The 22,103-nt window shown below is 39.0% G+C and overlaps 1 long non-coding RNA gene across 3 annotated transcripts in view; it reads left to right on the top strand.

Moving 5' to 3' along the window:
* The window catches only part of LOC102952780, a 49,976-nt gene that overhangs the window by 13,867 nt on the left and 14,006 nt on the right, over positions 1-22,103 (top strand). Inside the window, exons 3-4 of one of the 3 annotated variants that reach the window (XR_006220208.1) lie at positions 4,771-4,817; positions 6,001-6,162. This is a non-coding gene — a long non-coding RNA (uncharacterized LOC102952780). Of the gene's footprint in view, positions 1-4,770; positions 4,818-6,000; positions 6,574-22,103 lie in introns of those variants that run through there. The other 2 variants (XR_006220207.1, XR_006220209.1) reach the window with 2 other exon arrangements.

The following is a 22,103-nucleotide window of genomic DNA, read 5'->3' as shown; positions in this document are numbered from 1 at the left end:
TCCCAGGACTTACTTATCTTATAACTGGAAGTTTGTACCTTTTGACCACCTTTACCCATTTGTCTGCCCCTCACCTCCCACCCCCACCTCTGGCAACTGCCAATCTGTTCTCTATGAGTTGCTTTTTGTTTGTTTTATGTTTGTTTCTTTAGATTCCACAGGTGAGATCATAATACTTGTCTTTTTCTTTGTGACTTATTTCACTTATCATAATGCCCTCAAGTTCCATATGACAAAATTTCCTTTTTTATGGGTGAATAGTATTCCATTGTACATATATACCACATTTTCTTTTTCCATTGATGGACACAAAGATTGTTTCCTTGTCTTGGCTATTGTAAATAATGCTGTACTGAATATGGAGGTGCAGATATCTTTTTGAGATGGTGATTTTATTTTCTTTAATAAATATCCATTGTGGAATTGCTGAATCACATGGTAGTTCTATTAATTTTTTGAGGAAGCTCTATACTGTTTTCCATAGTGGCTGCACCAATTTATATTCCCACCAGCAGTGCCCAGGGGTTCCTATTTTCCATATCTCTGGCAACACTTGTTAGTTCTTGTCTTTTTGGTAATAGCCATTCTAATAGGTGTGAGGTCATTATCTCATTGTAGTTTTGATTTGCATTTCCCTGATAATTAGTGACGTTGAGCATCTTTTCATGTACCTGTTGGCCATCTACATGCCTTTTTTGGAAAAATGTCTCTTCAGATTCTCTGCCCATTTAAAAAATCAGATTGTTTGTTTTCCTATTGAGTTGTATGAATTCTTTATATTTTTATTATTAATTCCTTATCAGACATATGATTTGTAAATATTTTCTCCCAATCCATAGGTTGCCTTTACATTTTGTTGATGGTTTCCTTTGCTGTACAGAAGATTTTTAGTTTTTTGTAGTCCCACTTGTTTATTTTTGCTTTTATTGCCCTACTTCTGGTGTCAAATCTAATAAATCATTGCTAAGACCAATGTCTAGGAGCTTACTTCCTGTGTTTTCTTCTATAAATTTTATGCTTTCAGGTCTTATATATTAGAGTCTTTGATCCATTTTGAGTTAATTTTTGTGTATGGTATAAGATAGTGATCCAATTTCATTTTTTTGCATGTGGCTGTCTAGTTTTCCCAGCACCATGTATTAGAGAGACCATCCTTTCCTCATTATATATTTTTGGCTCATTTGTTGTAAATTAATTGAACATATATGCATGAATTTGTTTCTGGGCTCTATTCTGTTCTACTGATCCATGTGTCTGTTTTTATGCCAATACCATATTATTTTCATTACTATTGCTTTGTAAAATAATTTGAAATCAGGAAATGTGATACCTCCAGCTTTTTTTCTTTTTTCTCAAGATTGCTTTGGCTATTCAGGGTCGTTTGTGGTTCCATACAAATTTTAGGATTGTTTGTTCTATTTCTGTGAAAAATACCATGGGAATTTTGATAAGGACTGCACTGAATCTGCATATTGTTTTGGGTGGTATGGACATTTTAATATTATTAATTCTTCCCCCAAGAAACAATCTTAATTCTTAAAATTCATGAGTGTGGAATATCTTTCCATTTATTTGCATCTTTTTCAATTTCTTTCACCACTGTCTTATAGTTTCCAGTGTATAGGTCTTTCACCTCTTTGGTTAATTTTATTCCTAGGTATTTTATTTTATTTTATTTAAAAATTTTTAAAAATTAAAAAAAAAATTTTTCTTAGTAATCTCTACACCCAACGTGGGGCTCTGAATCATGACCCTGAGATCAAGATGTATGTATGCTCTCCCAACTGAGCCAGCCAGGCACCACTTTTCCTAGGCATTTTAGTCATTGTGATTCAACTGTAAATGGGATTGTTTTCTTAATTTCTCTTTGTGATAATTCATTATTCAGTTATAGAAACACAACTGATTTTTGTGTATTGATATTATATTCTTCAACTTTACTGTATTTATTAGTTCTAATAGCTTTTTGGTGAAGTTTTTAGAATTTTCTATATATAATATGTTATCTGAAAATAGAAATAGTTTTACTTCTTCCTTTCTGATTTGAATGCCTTTTATTATTATTTTTCTTTTCTAATTCATCTGGCTAGGACCTCCAACACTATGTTGAATAAGAGAAAAGGAAAATCTTATAAAAATAGAAAGCAAATCTGTGGTTGCCATGGACTGGGGATTGTGAATAGGGATTGATTGCAAATGGGCACAAGGGATCTTTTTGGGATGATGAAAATGTTCTAATACTGGATTGTGGAAATGGTTGCAGAACTATGTAAATTTACTAAAATTTATTATATTATACACTTGAAATGGGAAATTTTTATGGTATGTAAATTATTCCAGAGAAAGAAATAAAGAATTATTTCAGCAGCCAGGTAAAAACATCAAGTCACTTTTTTTTTCCAAGTCACTTTTAAGGGAAAGAAAGTAGGTTCTCTTCAGAAACATGCAATGACTTCTCATAGAAATATCCAACACCAGAAGACAATGAGGCAATGCCTACAAAACATACAAGGAAAGAAAGTGTAGGCAAAATTATTGTACTGAGCCAGTCTTTCTCCCATCTCCCATGATCTTCTGCAATATGACTTTGCCATACTCCCATTAAGAAGTGGGGTCTAATTTTTCTCCCTTTGAACTTGGGTGGGCCATAAGGACTCTCTTATAACTAATAGAATAAAGTGAAGTGATGCTAGTGACTTCCAAGTCTAGGTTAAAAGAAATCTTGCAGCTTCTGTGTAGGTCCCTGCAATACTCACTCCCTACAATCTCAGAATGCTCAAGAACCCAGGTACCAGGCTGTGAAAGCCAAACCACATGGAGAGCCACATGGAGATGCTCTGGTTGACAGCCCCAGCTGAGCCCAGATTTCAAATCATCCCAGCCCAGGTGCCAAACTGAATAAAGAAAACTCCAGATGATTCCAGCCCCCAGCTGTTTCAGGCAATCCCAGAAGTCATAGTATTGTCCCCAGCTGAGGCCCCAAACATCACAGAACAGAGACAATTCATCTATGTTGCACCTCATGCAAATCCTGACCCATAGAATCTGTGAACATGTAATATGGTTTTGTTTCCCACCACTGAGCTTGGGATGCTTTGTTAACTCACAAGAGATAATCAGAACAGCAGGAGTATGGTAGAAGTGAGACTGTGTTCTTCTCATTTCCAATAATCATTTGGCTCATGATTTTGATCTGTCTCGTTATTCATGATGTTCATTTTGAACATCATGTTTAAGGAGGTATCTACTCATGTTCATTTTGATCACTTGTTTAATGTAACATTACTCTTCCCTTTGTAATTAATAAATATTTTAATGTGCGGGAATATTGTAAATATTGTAAATAAGTATTGTGCCCCATACTTGTCACCCTTTTGATGTTCAAATTGGCCTAGATTTGGCTAGTGGAACCCCCTTTTAAGTTCCCTTCCATGTCCTTTTGACATGTCCCCATAACTCTTGAGCAATTTCTAATTTTTCTGCTACAAATTGTTCCAACTTTATCAATGGTATGTGGAAAACAAGATCTGGCACTAGGTAGGCTCATTGCTGTTAGTTTTTACAAATACACACTTACTGATATATTAATAAAATCTATATTTCTATATGTCCTTATACTGATAGCCATAAGTTTACACCAGTACCTCTGATTTGAAATTAATGCCACAGGGTTCATTTTTTGCCTTCTCCCTTTCCATATTTATTTGTCCTTGCTCTGACAACGAGACACCTGGTTCCCATTATCTTTAATGTATTTACTTATTTGGTTAATCCCACTCTATGTAATCAATCTCTCATCAACAGTATGGCCCCATCTTCCATGTTGGGGCCCTCTTCTTCCACTTAAGCTCCTGCACCACAGGGGCAGCCACCCTCCTACACTAACATCTTCTCAAGACCACATGGGCTGTAAAATTCCATACCACTCCTACCCATATGGACATCTTCCCCCAACCCTGCATCCTCACCTTGCTATGGAAGTCCACCTTGCCAGTTCCTTCTAATAGCCTCGGACTGAATTGTCATAAATGGAAGGAAAAGAAAAAGAATAGGGAGAAGGGGAAGAGAAAGAGATAAATAAAGGGGGAGCTTACTTAACTTTTTTTTAAGTTATGAAAATACATTTTTAAAACGTTTTTAAGAGGAAATAATATCTTTAAAAAATCAAGTACCACATGTACAGTCAATTATAATTACATCTTAGAGCAGCATTTGTCTTTGTTTACAAATACAACAGCAGGTGATAAAACCTAACATCTCAAACAGATTGCTTACTGTTTATAATACAAACAAATAGGTATGTCTCAATTCATATTTTAGGCATTTTAATTTAAAATGTATAGAGAATCAAGGCCCCTACGTGGCTCAGTTAGTTAAGCATCCGACTTCAGCTCAGGTCATGATCTCGCAGGTCGGTTTGTGAGTTTGAGCCCCTGTCGGGCTCTGTTGCTGACAGCTCAGAGCCTAAAGTATGCTTCAGATTCTGTGTCTCCCTCTCTCTCTGGCCCTCCCTTACTCGCACTCTGTCTCTCTTTCTCAAAAATAAATAAACATTAAAAAAAAATTTGATGTATAGAAAATCACAAACATTAAATTTGTCATTTTAATTAAATTCACAATTTTAAGAGAAATCAGAGACTTTATAGACTCATTAGAAGTCAAGTTCCACTTGTAAGAAATTGATTTTTTTCAGAAGTATCTTTATCACTGAAACTATATTAGTATAAAAACTAATGAGATGTTTTCCTTTCGTTTTTTTCCTGGATGAAGCTACTGTCACTGCCTGTCACTGAAGAGCAGATAATGATTTGTTTCCAGTAAGTAAACTTGATGCAACAACATTACATATTGCATCAAGGCAGAGTTGACAACTTATCCCAATATAGGACAACCATGATTTACATATGTATTGGCCTGGATTTTTTTTAAGTGTAGTTTCCATAAATAGTAGGCTTTAGAGCTGTGTGACCCATTTGGCTAAAAACAAAACAAATCAGGGAGAACTCAAAAAAGTCTACTAACTCATAAAAAGTTTACTAATAAAAGCTCAAGAATAAAAATAAACACTGGCTAATGAACTCAATACCTGACAACAGTTACTGACAATTTCAAATAGTTACTGATAAATACTCCAAGACATAGCCTCAAGAGGACCACATTTATTTTTCTATACATAGAGCAATCATTTATTTAAATTATGTAATGTGATTGTTATCAAAAGTGTATTTAGGGAAATAGTGATTATAGAAAAATGCTTGAATTAATTTGCCAATGAAGTTGCACATTCTTTTTTTTAAATTTTTTAATGTTTTTTTAGAGAGAGAGTGCAATTGAGGAAGGGGCAGAGAAAGAGGGAGACAGAATCTGAAGCAGGCTCTAGGCTCTGAGCTGTTAGCACAAAGCTGTGGGTTGTGGGGCTTGAACCCACAAACTGCGAGATCAGGGCTGAAGTCAGATGCTTAACCGACTGACCCACCCAGGCACCACTGAAGTTGCACATTCTAACAATAATCCATATCATCTTAGATTTTAAGTATGTGGTTTCATAAAGTAGACAAATTCTATCAAAGAGCAATTCAATATAATTAATTAAAATAATTTATTTAAGTTTCCATTAAAATCAAATAAATACCACATTTGAATGATTTATATTTACATTTTTAAATCTGGCCAGTGTTGAAGAGGTTGACCAGGTTTTATATTGCTCACAGCAGCGGTAATGGGCAGTGGAATGTTCAGGTAGAGCATTTGCCACCGAAAATTCATCAGACATTTTCCTAGCAAGAGCTTAACTCCTCTTCATACTTGAGTGTGTGCTTGGCTTCCAAAGAGTAGGGTATGTAAGGGGGAGGAAAAATGTAAGTTGACTGCAGAGAAACCTTGCAAACTCTACTACAGCCAGATAATCAAGGTTAACATCATCAATGATAAATCATGTTGATATCCTATACTCTTAATATGATGTGATGAGAATGACACTCTACTTCTGTGGTCTTCCAGTAGCTCCAAACTCCAATCTACAATGAGAAAAACACCAGACAAGCCCCAATGGAGGGATATTCTACACAATACCTGAGCAGTACTTCTGTAATCAAGGTCACCAAAAACAAGGAAAGTCTGAGAAACTGTCACAATCTGGAAGTACCTAAAGAGGCACAACAAGTAAGTGGTGTGTTATCCTGCATGAGATCCTGGAACAGAAGAGGAAACATTAGAAGGAATCTAATGAAATCCAAATAGAGTGTGAAGTTGAGTTAATAGCACTGTATCAACATTGGTTCCTTAGTTTTGTCAAATATACTATGGTAATATAAGATGGTAACAGCAGGGTAAACTGGGTGAGGGGTATACAAGAATGCTTTCTGCTATCTTTAACTTTTCTGTACACCTAAAACTTCTAAAATGAAATCGTTAGGGGGGAAATGAAATGATGCAAATATTAGGGAAAAAGTGAGGGTAAATTTCTCTGTTGGGAGTGGGAGACATTTGCTAACTGTGCCTCAAAACTTAGACACACTAAAGAAAAAGACATACATCTGGCAAGGTTTTTAAAAACTTTGGTGTATTAATTTGCTAGGGCTGCCATAACAAAGTTCAACTTAGTGGTTTAAACAACAGAAACTTATTTTCTCACAATTCCGCAGGTTAGAGGTATGAGATCCAGATGTCAGCAGGGTTGGTTTCTTCTGAGATCTTCCTCCTTAGTTTGTAGATTGCCATCTTCTCTTTGTCTTCGCATATTCCTCCCTGGTGTCTGTATAAAGACATCCCTCTTTAAAGACATCCGTCATATTGAATTAGGGCCCATCAATATGATCTCATTTTACCTTAATAACCTCTTTTTAAAAGGTCCTATCTCTAAAAACAGTCACATTCTGGGGGTACTGGGGGTTAGGACCTAACATTAGAATTTGGGGAAATTTGGGGGAAAAAATTAAGCCCATAATAAATTGCATGACAAAAAACACTGTAAGTAAAAATACAAATGGCAAACTGAGAAAAAAATTTGCAGCTTACATCACAAAGGGCTAATATCCTGGGGTGCCTGGATGGCACAGCTGGTTAAGTGTCCGACTCTTGATCTTGGCTAGAGTCATGATCTCATAGTTTGTGTGTTCCAGCCCCAAGTTGGGTTCTGTGCAGATGGCATGGAGCCTCCTTGGGATTCTGTCCTTCTCTGCCCCTACCCTGCTTGTATGCACTCTCTCTCTCTCTCAAAGTAAATAAATAAACAAAAAAAATTTTTTTTTAATTAAAAAAACACACACAAAAAAACAAAGGGCTACTGTCCTTAATATATAAATAATTTCTACAAGTAAAAAAGATAAAGATTAAGAATCATACAGAAAAATGAACAAGAGATATTGAATAGATCGTTCACAGAAAAAAATACAAAGGCATTGGAAAATATATCACCCTGACTCATAATAAAATCTCATTTTCCTATCAGATTGGCAAAACTCCAATTTTTAGATAGTGTTGTGACAACTAGGTAATCATTTGGGGGAAAAATGGATCCTTTCTTCACAGAAGTACTAAAGGGAAACATGAGTGAAAATTTTTTTTATCATCTTGGATTTAAGGAGGTCTTTCTAACATCTAAATTCAGATGCCATTTAAAATTTTATAAGTATGGCTATATAAAAATCTAAAACCTCTTCAAGTAAAAAAGTCATAATCAGGGATAAATAGTAAATGGAAAAATATTTGCAGTCTATATTATAGACAAATGGGGTTAATCGCTCTATTTATAAACCTACTATGTAAAGAGCTGCTGGAAATTATGATGAAATGAAACATCAACACAATACGAATGGGAAAAAATGGGTAAAATGTAAGAACAGAGTTCGAAAGAAAGACACAAGAAAGGAAGAAGACGTGAAGTTTTAAGAGTGTGGGAGAAGGAAACCAATAACAGTTTTAAATGTTATTGAAATACCTAAACTGACACAGCTGTCAGCTTACTTTGCATACTGAAAGCTTAAAACAAAACAAAACAAACAAACAAAAATCCCAGAGACCCAGGCACTGGCCCTGGACCACTTAAATCAGTCTCTGAGGCTGAGGACCAAAACTCAGGTGATTTTAATGTGTGGTTAGGATTGAGAGTCAGTGGTGCAATTGTTAAGTTGGCCTTTTCCTGTCACCTAGGAAGTGACACTAGGACCTCAGCTGAAAACTGTAAACTCTAGCTCTCTCCCAAGCGAGGCACTAACAATTGGGGCTAGATCCTCGATTCCTTCAGTGGTGAAAGTGGAAATGCGGTGTTTGTGGGGAGAAGCTTTCCTCTCTCTGAAGCCAAGAGAGAGGAGGTCCCCAAAAATCACTTGTAAATATCAGGGTGCCTAGAGTAAGAGAATAATATCTTATTCCCACTCTTTCATCTGCTTAGAGAAGAGCTTATCCATTGTCTGTCCCTGAGCCTACTTGAGCAGTAAGAAGAGAATGGACAGGGAAAGTTTCCCCCTCTGTGAAGCCAAGAATTGCTTGGAAAGTTGGTTGTGGGACTATGTGTGTATATGGGGAGAAGAGGGGAGTATCAAGAAGTACATGAATTGCACATATCTTTTTTTATATTGTTTATTTATTTATTTTGAGAGAGAGAGCATGAGCAACGTAGGGAAAGAGAATCCCAATCATGCTCCACACAGAGCAGAGCCCAATGCAGGGCTCAAACCCCCGAAACTGTGAGATCATGATCTGACCTGAAATAAAGTCAGACACTTAACTGACTGAGCCACCCAGGTGCCCCTGTCCAGATCTTTCAAAACATCACCTCCTCAAGAAAGCTTTCTTTAGTCTCCCAGTGTAGACTAGCTTTCCTTGTCACCTGTTGTCCTGGAATAATTTCAGAACGGAATACTTTGGAGTATTTATTTTATTGTGATTATTTGTCCCCTTCTTCAAGACTGTCAGCTTTACAAGTGTGGTGATCATATTTTTGTTTTTGTTTTTAAATCTCCTCCATTGTATCTCTCCCTGGCACAAAGTAAGAATTTGCTAAATTTAATTGGATAAAGGAATGAATTTTTAAAAGTAAAAGATCTTTTGACAAAAATTATATATTAAAGTACAACTATATACGCAAGAGAAGCATTAAAACTACTAGATAGATGCACCTGGCTGGTTCAGTCAGAAGAGCATGTGACTCTTAATCTTGGAGTCATGAGTTCTAGCTGCACACTGGGTGTAGAGATTACCTTAAAATAAATAAATAACCTTTAAAAATTACTGGATAGATATACACAAAATGTTAACATTGATCTCATTTTACTCATAGGATTTCAAGTTATTTTCATTTTCTTTGTAATTTATAAAATGTCTACAAAGATGTTAAGTACTTTTCTAATCAGAAGCAAGGAAGTCAATACTATAAAATACACCTGCTAGGGGCATATGTTAATGTTGGGCCCTGGGCTCAGTCAGAAAGGACGGGACTTGAGCTCTGTCTCTGCTACTTACCACCCTTGTAACCTGGGGCAAGTTATTAGCCATTGACTGTCTCTTTCCTCATCTGTAAAGCGGGGATAATCAAAGAATCTCTGCATAAAGGTGGCTATGAGGATTTAAGTGGGCGAATACATGTAGCACTTGGTACTGGATGGTTTTTAAGAGTCGACTATTATTATTATTACTTAGGGAGTGATATCTCTTTCCCTTGGCACTGTAATGAGTTTATACTGTAGATATGTGTGTGAATTCATTAGGTTGTAGTTAATAATATTTAAATACTAAACTTCATCTTTGGCAAAAAATTAAAAGAAATTTAATGCATCACCAACAGGTGGCAGCATATCACAGTTTTCCCACAACATTGGGCCTGCTGTGGTGTTCTTGGGGGACGACTGTGTCTGTTACAATCTGTTTTAAAAGGAAGAGACTTTAGAACTTACCTAATTCATCTCCTTCAATTTGTATATATGGAAATCTGGAAATGAAGTAAAAATAAAGAGCACAACCTATTCATTTGCTAGGAAATAGTGAGATTGGGAGAAGAGGTGGGAAGAACTGTATTCCACTTTGAGTTTGGGATGTTTCCACAATATCCTTTAAGCTAATCAGTAAAATTTAGAATACACAGCAGAAAAAAAATTTCTAGTTCTCAAATAGAAATATCACTTTGGGGAGTAAATATATTTCTTAGTTATGCAAAGTGAATTATTAGTGAGCCTTAAAATATAGAGATTTCCATAGCCCACCTCCTTTTTTTTTTTTTTTTTTTTTTTTTTTTTTAGTGTTTTCCAGTTGACAGAGGCATCACCCTTTGTTATATCAATAGATCCTCATAATCAGGGGTAAGGCTTATCATTTCTATTTTACAGATACGAATTAGGAAAAAGAGGTTCAGAAAAGAAAATACCCTCTTAAGCTGGGAACCATGAATTCAAATCCAGGCCATTCATTCATTTTCTTTGTTCATTCACTGAAAGCAAGAATTTATGAAGTTCCTGGTATGTGCCAGTCCAATGCTACCTGTTGGAGATGCATAGGCTAACCAGGAATATAATTCCAAAAGATCTTCATCCTATTAGGGCTATGGTGTCTAAACTGCATAAAACCAAATTCCTGCCTTTTCCCACCACATTTTCACAGTGGTCTACACACATAGCAGGTACTCAACAAATATCTGTTACATTGAACAGCGGGGAACATCCCCAAAGGCCCTTGAGGCCCCTGAATTGCAATGGGGTTTTATTGTTGCCAAATATTAACAGGCTCAGAATTATTTTTAAAAAGTTTTATTCAGTTTATTTAGACCTAAAAAACAACAGTTCACCCACTTCTCCCATCTCCTACCTTCCACCTCTGGTAACCACCAATCTGTATCTATGAGCTTGGTGTTTTGTTTTGTTTTTTAGATTCTACATGTAAGAGAAATCATACAGTTTTTGTTCTTTCTCTGACTTACTTCACTTAGCATAATGCCCTCGAGGTCTATCCATGTTGTCACAAATGGCAAGATTTCGTTCCTTTTTATGGCCGAATAATATTCCTTTGTATACATATCACAATTTCCTTATCCATTCATCCATCTGTGGAGTTGGGTTGTTGTAACACATATCTTGGTTATTGTAAATAATGCTGCAGTGAATGTAGGGGTGCATATATCTTTTCAAATTAGTGTTTTTATTTTCTTTGGATAAATACCCAGAAGCTGAATCATATGGTAGTTCTGGTTTTAATTTTTGAGTTACCTCTATACTGTTTCACATAGTGAGTGCACCAATCTATATTCCCACCATCAGTGCATGAGGGTTCTCTTTTCTTCATATCCTTGCCAACACTTGTTACTTTTTGTCTTCCTGATTACAGCCATACTAACAGATGAGAGGTGGTATCTTATTGTGGTTTTGATTTGCATTTCCCTGATGATTAATGATGTTGAGTATCTTTTCATGTTGGCCATCTCTATGTCTTCTTTGGATGAATGTCTGTTCAGATCTTCTGTCCATTATTTAATCAGATTGGGGTTTTTTGCTGTGAGTTGTATGAATTCTTTATATATTTTGGATATTAGCCCCTTATCAGCATATGATTAGCAATTATTTTCTCCTATTTAGTAGGTTGCCTTTTCATTTTGTTGATAGTTTCCTTGGCTACACAGTAGTTTTTTAGTTTTATGTAGTCCCACTTGTTTATTCTTGCTTTTGTTGCCTTTGCTTTTGGAGTCAAATTTTATTTTTTTAATTTTTTTTAAAAAAGTTTTTTTTTCTTTTGAGAAAGAGAGTGTGAGCAGGGGAGGGGCAGAGACGTGGGTGGGGAGAGAATCCCAAACAGGTTCCGTGTTTGTTAGCAGCATGCTAATAGCACAGAGCCCACTGTGGGGCTTCATCTCCCGAACCATGAGATAATGACCTGAGCCAAAATCAAGAGTCAGACACTTAACGGACTAAGCCAACCAGATTCCCCTGGAGTCAAATTTTAAAAGTCATCATCAAGACCTAGGTCAAGGAGCTTACCACCTGTGTTTTCTTCTAGGGATTTTATGGTTTCAGATCTTATATTCAAGTCTTTAACCCAATTTGAGTTAATTTTTGTGTATGGTGTGAGATAGTGATCCAATTTCATTTTTTTGCATGTGTCCAATTTTCCCCAACACCATCTATTGAAGATACTATCCTTTCCCCATTGTATATTCTTGGCTCTTTTGTAGTAAATTAACTGACTATATATGCATGGATTTATTTCTGGACTCTATTCTGTTCCACTGATCTATGTGGCTGCTTTTATGCCAATACCATACTGTTTTATTTACTATAGCTTTGTAGTATAGTTTAAAAACAAGGAGTGTGAGGCCTCCAGTTTTTTTCTTTTTTCTCAAGATTGTTTTGGCTATTTGGGTCTTTTGTGGTTCCATACAAATTTTAAGATTGTTGGGCCACCTAGGTGGCTCAGTCGGTTAAGTGCCTGACTTCGGCTCAGGTCATGATCTTGCGATTTGTGGGTTCGACCCCTGCATTGGGCTTTGTGCTGACAGCTCAGAGCCTGGAGCCTACTTCAGATTCTGTGTCTCCCTCTCTCTCAGCCCCTCCCTCACTCATGCTATCTCTCTCTCTCTCTCTCTCTCTCTCTCTCTCTCTCCCTCTCCCTCTCCCTCTCCCTCTCCCCCCCTTCTCTCTCTCAAAGATAAATAAACATTAAAAATAATTTTCTTTAAGAAATTTTAGGATTATTTGTTCTATTTCTGTGAAAAACACCATTGGAGTTTTGATAAGGATTGCACTGAATCTGTAGATTGCTTTGTGTAGTATGGACATTTTTAACAATATTAGTTTTTCCAGTTCATGAGCATGGAATAGCTTTTCATTTATTTACATCTTTTTCAATTTCTTTCACCAGTGTCTTATAGTTTTTAGTGTACAGGTCTTTCACCTCCTTGGTTAAATATATTCCTAGGTATTTTATTCTTTTTGATTCACAAATAAATGAGATTGTTTTCTAATTTATTTTTGATAGTTTGTTATTAGTGTACAGAAACACAACAGATTTTTGTGTACTATCTTACAATTTTACTGAATTCATTTATTAGTTCTAATAGTTTTTTTTGATGGAGAACTATTTCTTAAATGTGTAAGGATTTGTTTATATATTTATACTCTCTCATGCTCCAGAAAGCACTTAGGGGCTGCAAGATGTCTGCATATCCAATGAAGTCTTTGTGTTTTGAATAATAGCCCACAGACCTCTTTTTAAATGCTGAAGAAAAGCTGGACCCACATGGTCCCAGTTGGATTGCTAGATGGCAGTAGCAGCACACACTGTTTTTAGATTCTGGTTAATAAATCTCACAAGAGAGAAAGAGGCCTTCGGGAGTAGCTGGTCCATTTTCTTCCATTGTATAAATAGGAGAGCTGAGGCCCCAAAGAGAAAGATACCTACAAGGCTAGGTAGGTAGTTAACCAAATAATCAAAATTGTATTGAGATTGCTGACTTCTGTGTATTTGCAGGGAAAATGTCCTTCTAGATTCATTGGAAAACTATTTTAAATGTTTGGTATAAAAATGTTTTGGGGGAAAAAAGCAGTAGTACATAAGAATAGGAATGAGGTGGGGCGCCTGGGTGGCTTAGTCCGTTAAGTGTCTGACATCGGGTTAGGTCATGATCTCGAGGTTTGTGGGTTTGAGTCCCGCACAGGGCTCTGTGCTGACAGCTCAGAGCCTGGAGCCTGCTTCGGATTCTGTGTCTCCCTCTCTCTCTGCCCCTCCCCCAATCACACTCTGTCTCTCTCTCCTTCAAAAATAAATAAACATTAAAAAAAAAAAAAGAATAGGAATGCGGTTAAAAGTATACCTGTTACTCCAACCCCCTATCCCCCCCCCCCAGGTGTCCTCCCTGGAAGCCCCACTGCTGCCAAGTTCTTGAATAACTATCCAGAGATATATTTAATTAAACACATGTACACATGCACACACACATGCATACACGCTTGCATGTACCGCACACGGCTGTCATGTATTTATAACATCTAAATTTCTGTGTGTGTGTGTGTGTGTGTGTGTGTGTGTTCAGATGAATATAAGGTGTGCATGGAGTATAAAATAATTTGAACAAAAGTAGGAAACTGTGGACTTCAGGAAAATGTCTCCTTCACCCTCCCAACCTCCCCTAAAAAAAAGGCAGGGGAGGTGGGAGTCCATGAAGTGGTTTCCAAACTCTGGAGTGGCTTTATTTTTACCATTTCTCTGTTGATTTAACAGATTAAAACTCTGCCGGGGACACCTATGGTACAGATCTTGGTAAACCCTGTCTTCTGAAGCTCTCCCTGCTGTAATTAAATTATTGTAAATACAATTAGAAGGCCCCTCTAGGTGGTCTGCATGACACCAGCCCAGAAGGAATTGTCTTGAGATATTTGAACCAAGAGTAAAGAGCAAAGTGGCGGAATCCCCTTAATCTTTAGGGGCCCATCCTTTGAGGATTTGTGGCCATGATGTAACAGGCAGTCGGTTTTATTGCAAGCGGCACTTTTAGCAGTTGTTTTCCTCAACCATCACTGGCCTTCAGGGTCAGTGTGGGGGCTCCTGCCTCTGCTGCGAACTTCCTCCCCCCCTTTCCAAAACCCTCCCCCAGTCTCCACCGTGATTTGAAAATTTGCTTCAATCTAGAAGTGGAGAGTCTGGGTAGTTAGTACTTTGCATCCTACACCTTTTTGCATAGGGTTGGGAGCTGTTGCTATGTGGTCCACGTGTGTCTCCCAACAAGCTTAAACTTTGCATAGCCCGTGCTAAACTAATTTGCGTCAATTTGTCTACATCATGCCAACAATCGTTCTGAGAGTCTTGAATAGAACATACAAGGCTGCTGATAAAGGCGCTAGGAGCAGATGCCACTGGCCATTCTGTGGGGCCTCGCTGTCGCTAGTTCTTCACCATGGTTTCTTCATATCCTAGTGACAATGTTAGTTTTTCCACCCTGGGGTTAAAACTTTTTTTTTTTTTTGAACAATGGACAGCCCTATACAACTGGCACTCCAACTGACTCTTTTTTTTTTTTTTTTTTTTTTTTTTTTTTTTTAAGAAAGACATGGCTGTGACTGAATTCTAGCCCCAGTGTTTCCTAACCATTTTTCCTCCCTCCCAAGTTTCAGAGAAAGCAAGTGGAGTTAAGTTTTTTGGAAAGGGTTTGTGCAACTGTGACAAAGTGTTTTTCTAATCTGTCATTGTGTTGGGCTAAAATTTTAAGCCTAAAATCCAATCATTTTTTATGGAAAGATATATTTCTGGTAAATAAGAAATTAACATTCAGACTAAGGACTGTAGAAACAAATACAAGACAACCAAAGTTATTTGTACCATATGAACACTAGGAAATAATTTCACATTTAGGAGAAACTTTTGTTTTTTTTTTTTTAATTTTTTTTTTTAATGTTTATTTATTTTTGAGACAGAGAGAGACAGAGCATGAACGGGGGAGGGTCAGAGAGAGGGAGACACAGAATCTGAAACAGGCTCCAGGCTCTGAGCCGTCAGCACAGAGCCCGACGTGGGACTCGAACTCACGGACTGCGAGATCATGACCTGAGCCAAAGTCGGCCGCTTAACCGACTGAGCCACCCAGGCGCCCCGAAACTTTTGTGTTTTGTTTTTTGTTTTTCAAAGCCAGACCTGGAAATATATTGATTTGGTCAGTTTGGGGAAGGCACCAGAGACCCTGGGAGCTAATTGAATCTTTATAGGAAATCCACTCTGTTCATGGTTTATTCACCTGTTTGTGGCTTTTGTCATTCTATAATGGCTCTTCCTACATTAACCCATTAAATATGATCTAAAAAATACCCTGAGAAAACTGATAAATGTACAAATGTTTCCACTTACGTATCATATCGGGAGGACATGTAGTGTAGAAGGAAGTAGTAAGAATTTATTCAATTCAGTAAGTGATCACCTAGTGCCTACTATGTGCCAGGCCACCTTCCAGGCACCTGGGATATAGCAGTGACATGGTCTTTACTACTGAGGCACCTAGGAAACAGATACTATATAAACAGACCAGTAAATATGTACCATAACAGGCAATCGGAATGCCAGGTGGTGGAAGGTGCTAAGAAGAAAACTTAAGGGGGGGGGGGGAGGGGCGGAGTGAGGGGCGTGCCTGGCTGGTCCAGTTGGAAGAGCACAGGACTCTTGACCTGAGAGTCTTGAGTTCAAGTCCCACGTTGGGTGTAGAGATTACTTAAAATAAATGAACTTTTAAAAAATAAAAAAAAAACAACTTCAGGGGAGTAAAGTATTCAAAGAGCTACTTTAGATACAAAGAACAGAGAAGATGTCATCAATGAGCTGACATTTGAACAGAAACTCACAGGAGGGAGGGGAACAAGCCTTGAGAATGTCAGTGATCCAGGCAGAGGAAACAGTGGGAACGAAAGTCCCTTATATGGAAATGGCTTTGCATGTTCATGGCCAGTGAAACTGGAGACCAGGGAGCCAGGAGAGCAAGAAAGTAGATGAAGTCCCCGAGAGTTGAAAATAAACAGGAATGGCAAATGCTATAGCATCATGGGCATATCTATTATTTAGTGTCTCAGTGAATCTAGACATCAGCAGACTGATTCCTGACCTCTCAAACTATTTTTGCAGAGAATGATAGAGAAAGGTGGCTGGCTGATAGGTCAGTGGGAGAATTTGGAGCTGATTGAAGCTAATAGGCACATGATGAGCTGCTCAAAATCATTAGTAATTGTTATGGACTGAAATATGTCCCTTCAAAATTCCTATGTTAAAATCCTAATTTCCAATGTGATGATATTCAAAGAGGCGGGGCCTTTGGGAGGTAATTCGATCATGAGGGTAAAGCCTTCATGAATGGGATTAGTGCCCTTATAAAATGGACCCTAGAGAGCTTTTTTGCTATCTCTGCCATGTGAGGACACAATGAGAAAATGGCCACTTGCAATCTAGAAGGGGGGCCTCACCAGAACCCCACCATGCTGGCACCCTGATCTCAGACTTGCAATCTCCAAAATTGTGAGAAATTCCTGTTGTTTATAAGCACCCAGTCTATGGTATTCTGTTATGGCAGCCCAAACAGAACAAGACAAAAATGTTTTTAATTTGTAGATTAAAGCAACAGTGAGATATTACTTTTCTACCAATGATCTGGCAAAACCTAGAAAGCTGAATAATGCCAAGTTGGCAGAGACACAGAGACAGTAGAACCCTCATGTACAGCTGGCTGATAGTAGCAGGTTCAGCCATTCTAAGAACAGTCTGGAAATGCTTAAGCAAATTAAATATCTGAGATATCTTATAACCTAGCAGCCCTCTTCCTACTATTCACATGCTCCATGGAAATTCTATTGTGAGAAAAACACCACTACCTAGGAATTTAAAGACAGGACTTTGTGAGAACTGTACTACAGGAAGAAAGGGAGGAAGTGCTCACCAAACAAGGCCAGGGGACACCACATTCCAGATCACTTCCACAGCCTGTGATCCCTCCAAGAATTGCCAGTGCAGATCTTATACCTACTGAAGGTCTGGGGCACTTACCTTCTAACAGCAAAGTTGACCACTACTCCTTCAGGAATCAACTCCGTTCCCCAACATGTACAGGGACAACACAAGGGTACAAATGGAGGCCTACATACCATGTAAATATTTAAAATTTATAAATCAAACCATTTAATATGTTCTATCCTTCTACCTTGACATATATACCTTTGCGACAATCTAGAAGGCAATATTTGAAATTCAAATTCTTAGATTCCCCAGAGCACAGAGGAGCCAGGTTCTGGCCTAGAACCTATTCCTCTGCTCTTCCCACTCTGGACTCCAGCCTGTACAAGGAGGAGACTTGAATGTACATGTGTGGATGCTCAACCTGCATTTCCAAGCCTTAATGGGCAGCTGCTGTGGGGCCATCTCTGAGACCAGCAACACTTTTTTTTTTTCCCCAGAAAGACCTAAAGAACTTGGGCTATCTGAGGTCCAGAGAACCCAGGTGATCATGTCTCCTTGACTCCATGGACTCTGTTCCATGATGTGTGACACAGTCAGAAAAAAAGCTGGAGTGGAGCCCTCTAAAGTGAGGGGACCAGGACACAGGCCCCTCTTGCTTGGGTATGAAGGTAGTACTTTTAGAGAGGTGAGCAGGGCCAAGTTGTGATGGGGCCTTGAATTACATGCTATGGAAAGCAGACTTTATTTCTTGAGCAGTAGGAAACAAAAATAAGTTTAAAGCAGAGTTTGTGATAATAAAACTAAACATGATAGAAGTAGAACCATTCTGACACAATTAAAAGTTAAGTCACCCGTGGTACTAAAATACCACTTACTTTCTGTGGAGCCTTGGTGGTTCTGTTCAACCTTTCGTGGGCCTCAGTTTCCCCATCGTAAAACTGGTGGATTAGACAAGATTAACAATCTCAAAAAATCCCACTGTCAGGGCCTCAGTTTTTCTTATGTGTATAACAAGTGGGTTGAGCCAGATCAGGTTTCTCAATATTCTCAGGGCTCCACTGAGGGGACCTCTCCCTACCCCCACCGAAAACCATCTAAGTCAGGATCTCATTTTTTTAAAGTTCCCCAGGCGATTCTAACTGCAGCCAGGGTTGAGAACCCTTGGACTTGATGATACTCTCCAAGGTCCTTCTCCTGCCTCAATCTGAATTGCTCCATCTGGAAAAGAGCACTTTGGGCAATGTTATCCATCTCCCAGCCTCTCTTATTTCCTGCTGGGACTTGAGACCTTGGTGAGACGCAGTGATTCAAACAAACAGGGCTTCATCAGAGGAGGAACCATGGCTCTGAGGGAGGCCTTGGTTATGGGGTCACCTGTGTTTGTGTGAAGCAGCAAGCAGGAGCTGGAGTTTGAGGCCTAGGCAGACAGGTGCTGCTCATGAGAACAGGCCCTGCAGACAGGGCTGCCAAGGTTGGAACTTGGCAGAGAGGAGGCCACTTCTCAACCAGCATGAATGGCCTGATGCCTCCTGGCATCTCCTCAGTCCCACCAGGCACCTGCAGGCCAGGGCTTCTTGGCAGGTGAGGAAGAGCGAGGAGAATAGGGCTTTTCTCAAGCTGTTCCCCAGAACAACATCTCTTGACATCTGGGGAGATGAGGAGTGGAAAAGACAAGCCACTGCGTGTTCCTCTTGGCCTGTGAAAGCCTTGCGGGTGGGGAGGCAGGAAAGGGCATTTGTGCTGAAGTGCCACTTTCCAGCCCTACGTCCGGAGCTTAGCATGTTCCAGGCACCATGAATGAGACCGGCTGACGCTTTGTATCAAATGTAAAGTGGCCTCTTTTCACACGGCTGGCACTGGAGGCCGATGACCACTCGGGTAGGATCCAGCGCTCTCCGGGAGCTTGGCAGGGCTAAGTGTGGGGCCTGAATTGCTGCTCTGTGGGGCAGCAAGGACAATGCCGTCACCGTTGAGCAGGATTCCCAAGCTTCGAAGGAATAACGTTCTTCTGTTAGGGACTAGCAAGTTGCCTCTGCCACTGTCTACGCCTCCTGGAGCCCAGGTCTCAAGTGCAAAGACCACAAATTCCATCTGAGGTGGGAGGTCTCAGATCTGGAGATTGGCTACCAAAATATCAGAATGTCCACGATAATCCAACAGTTTACGTGAACAACAGGAGAGAATCTTGTAATAAGGATTATCTCTGAAAATTTGAGGTTCGAGTTAAAGTAAGACTTACCACTTTTAAAAAAACAAATTAAGCAGAAATTTTACTTCCAAGCTCTTCAAAAATTGTTACAGGGACGTCTGGGTGGCCCAGTCAGATAAGCCTCCGACTTCAGCTCAGGTCGTGATCTCATGGTTCGTAAGTTCGAGCCCCATGTCAGGCTCTGTGCGGACAGCTCAGAGCCTGGAGCCTGCTTTGGGATTCTGTGTCTCCCTCTTTCTGCCCCTCCCCTGCTGATGCTCTGTCTCTGTCTCTCTCTCAAAAATAAACATTTAAAAAAATGGTTACAAAGTATCCTTTTCAGAATGACCCAAATTAAATCAAAGACACATCATCAAAGTAAAATATTGTGACATTAAGAATTCTTTTAGGTTGGGGCACCTGGGTGGCTCAGTTGGTTAAGCATTTGCCTTTGGCTCAGGTCATGATCTCACGGCTCACAGGGCTTGTGAGTTCAAGCCCCACGTCAGGTTCTGTGCTGACAGCTCAGAGCTTGGAGCCTGCTTCAGATTGTGACACCTTCTCTCTCTTCCCCTCCGCCACTCACACACTGTCTCTCTCTCTCAAATATAAATAAACATTTAAAAAATTATATAAAAAAAGAATTCTTTTAGATCGTAATATTTTCACATTATTCTGTTTTTAGCCATTTGCAATGTTCTGTAGGTCGTATTTTAAGTATGTTTTATTATTTATTTATTTATTTATTTAAGTTTATTTTGAAAGAGGCAGAGATGGCAGAGAGAGAGAGAGAGAGAGAGAGAGAGAGAGAGAGAGAGAGAATTCCAATCAGGTTCTGCATCATCAGCTCAGAGCCCAATGCAGGGCTCGAACTCATGAAACCATGAGATCAAGACCTGAGCCAAAACCAACTGAGCCACCCAGGCACCCCTAAGCATTTTTTAAAGACATGAAATGATTATTATTTTTTTTTAAGTACAACCACAGCTATGAAAGAGAGGAACTTAAGACAAAGATCACATCTGTTTCATATACTGTATGAGGTAATCTAATACACATCACAGCATTAATCTTCCCAAACAAGTTTGCTGAGAAACAGCTCCCATGTTTAGTGTTTAAAAATAAAATAATCTCATTTAGAAAAACCAAGATATAATTTGATTAGTAAAGCATATTCTTCCTCCAATTTTATGCTAGTCTCCACTTATAAATCCATGAGAAAAGAACAAATTTTGTTATAGTATAAAAATCTTAGGAACAGCAAATTGCAAATATTCAATTAAAAAAAAATGTTTTCCTTCCTAAAATGTAAACGTCCAGTAAATAAAACATACATATATTCCAGGTGTAGAAACACCACTAATTGACTTATGAAAGAAATATATTTTCATATGTTTGATGATAAGGCTTTTATTTGTTGAGTATAAAGCACTTCACTGGGGGCGCCTGGGTGGCTCAGTCAGTTAATCATCTGACTTCGGCTCGGGTCATGATCTCACAGTTTGAGAGTTTGAGCCCCGCATCAGGCTCTGTGCTAATAGCTCAGAGCCTGGAGCCTGCTTCAGATTCTCTCTCTCTCTCTCTCTCTCTCTCTCTCTCTCTCTCTTTCTCTCTCTCTGCTCCTCCCCCACTCACTCTCTGTCTCTCTCTCTCTCAAAAATAAATAAACAATTAAAAAAAAAAAGATTTAAAGCACTTCACTAAAAGAACCAGGCCATTTTTATTTAAAAGTTTACTCCTGGGACCCCTGGGTGGCTCAGTCGGTTAAGCATCCAACTTCAGCTTCAGGTCATAATCTCACAGTTTGTGGGTTTGAGCCCCACATCAGGCTCTGTGCTGACAGCTCAGAACCTGCTTTGGATTCTGTATCTCCCTCTCTCTCTACTCCTCCCCTGCTCATGCTTTGTCTCTGTCTCTCAAAAATAAATAAATGTTAAAAAAAAAATTTTTTTTAAGTTTACTCCTTTGCCCAGTTTCCATCTTTGAATGACTCACCAATTTCTGTAGAATTTTGGCTATCATACCAGACCATGGGAAACGTCTGAAATATCTTAAAGTCATTTGGCAAGAGAAAAGTGTTTTCTTGAGTCATGGAGGCAGTCATTCATCACTTTGTGCTAGAGTATTTCTTTTTTTTTTTTAAAGATTTTTTTAACGTTTATTTATTTTTGAGACAGAGAGAGACAGAGCATGAACGGGGGAGGGTCAGAGAGAGAGGGAGACACAGAATCTGAAACAGGCTCCAGGCTCTGAGCCGTCAGCACAGAGCCCGACGCGGGGCTCGAACTCACGGACCGCGAGATCATGACCTGAGCCGAAGTCGGCCACTTAACCGACCGAGCCACCCAGGCGCCCCTGTGCTAGAGTATTTCTTAGTGAACTTCTTCACTGACCTCAAAACAAAGCCCAAGACCGAAGCTCCTAGAAGGTGTTGCTTCTGGATGGAGCTCTGACCAACAGTGCACCCTTGACGGCAATCTGCATGCAGTACTGTTGTGGCTCTGCAGCAGCT

Source organism: Panthera tigris, chromosome B4 (genome assembly GCF_018350195.1).
Source record: "Panthera tigris isolate Pti1 chromosome B4, P.tigris_Pti1_mat1.1, whole genome shotgun sequence".
In the NCBI taxonomy this organism is placed as follows: Eukaryota; Metazoa; Chordata; class Mammalia; order Carnivora; family Felidae; genus Panthera; species Panthera tigris.
The sequence above is the reverse complement of the archived record's forward strand: the minus strand, read 5'-3'. Positions and strand labels throughout refer to the sequence as shown.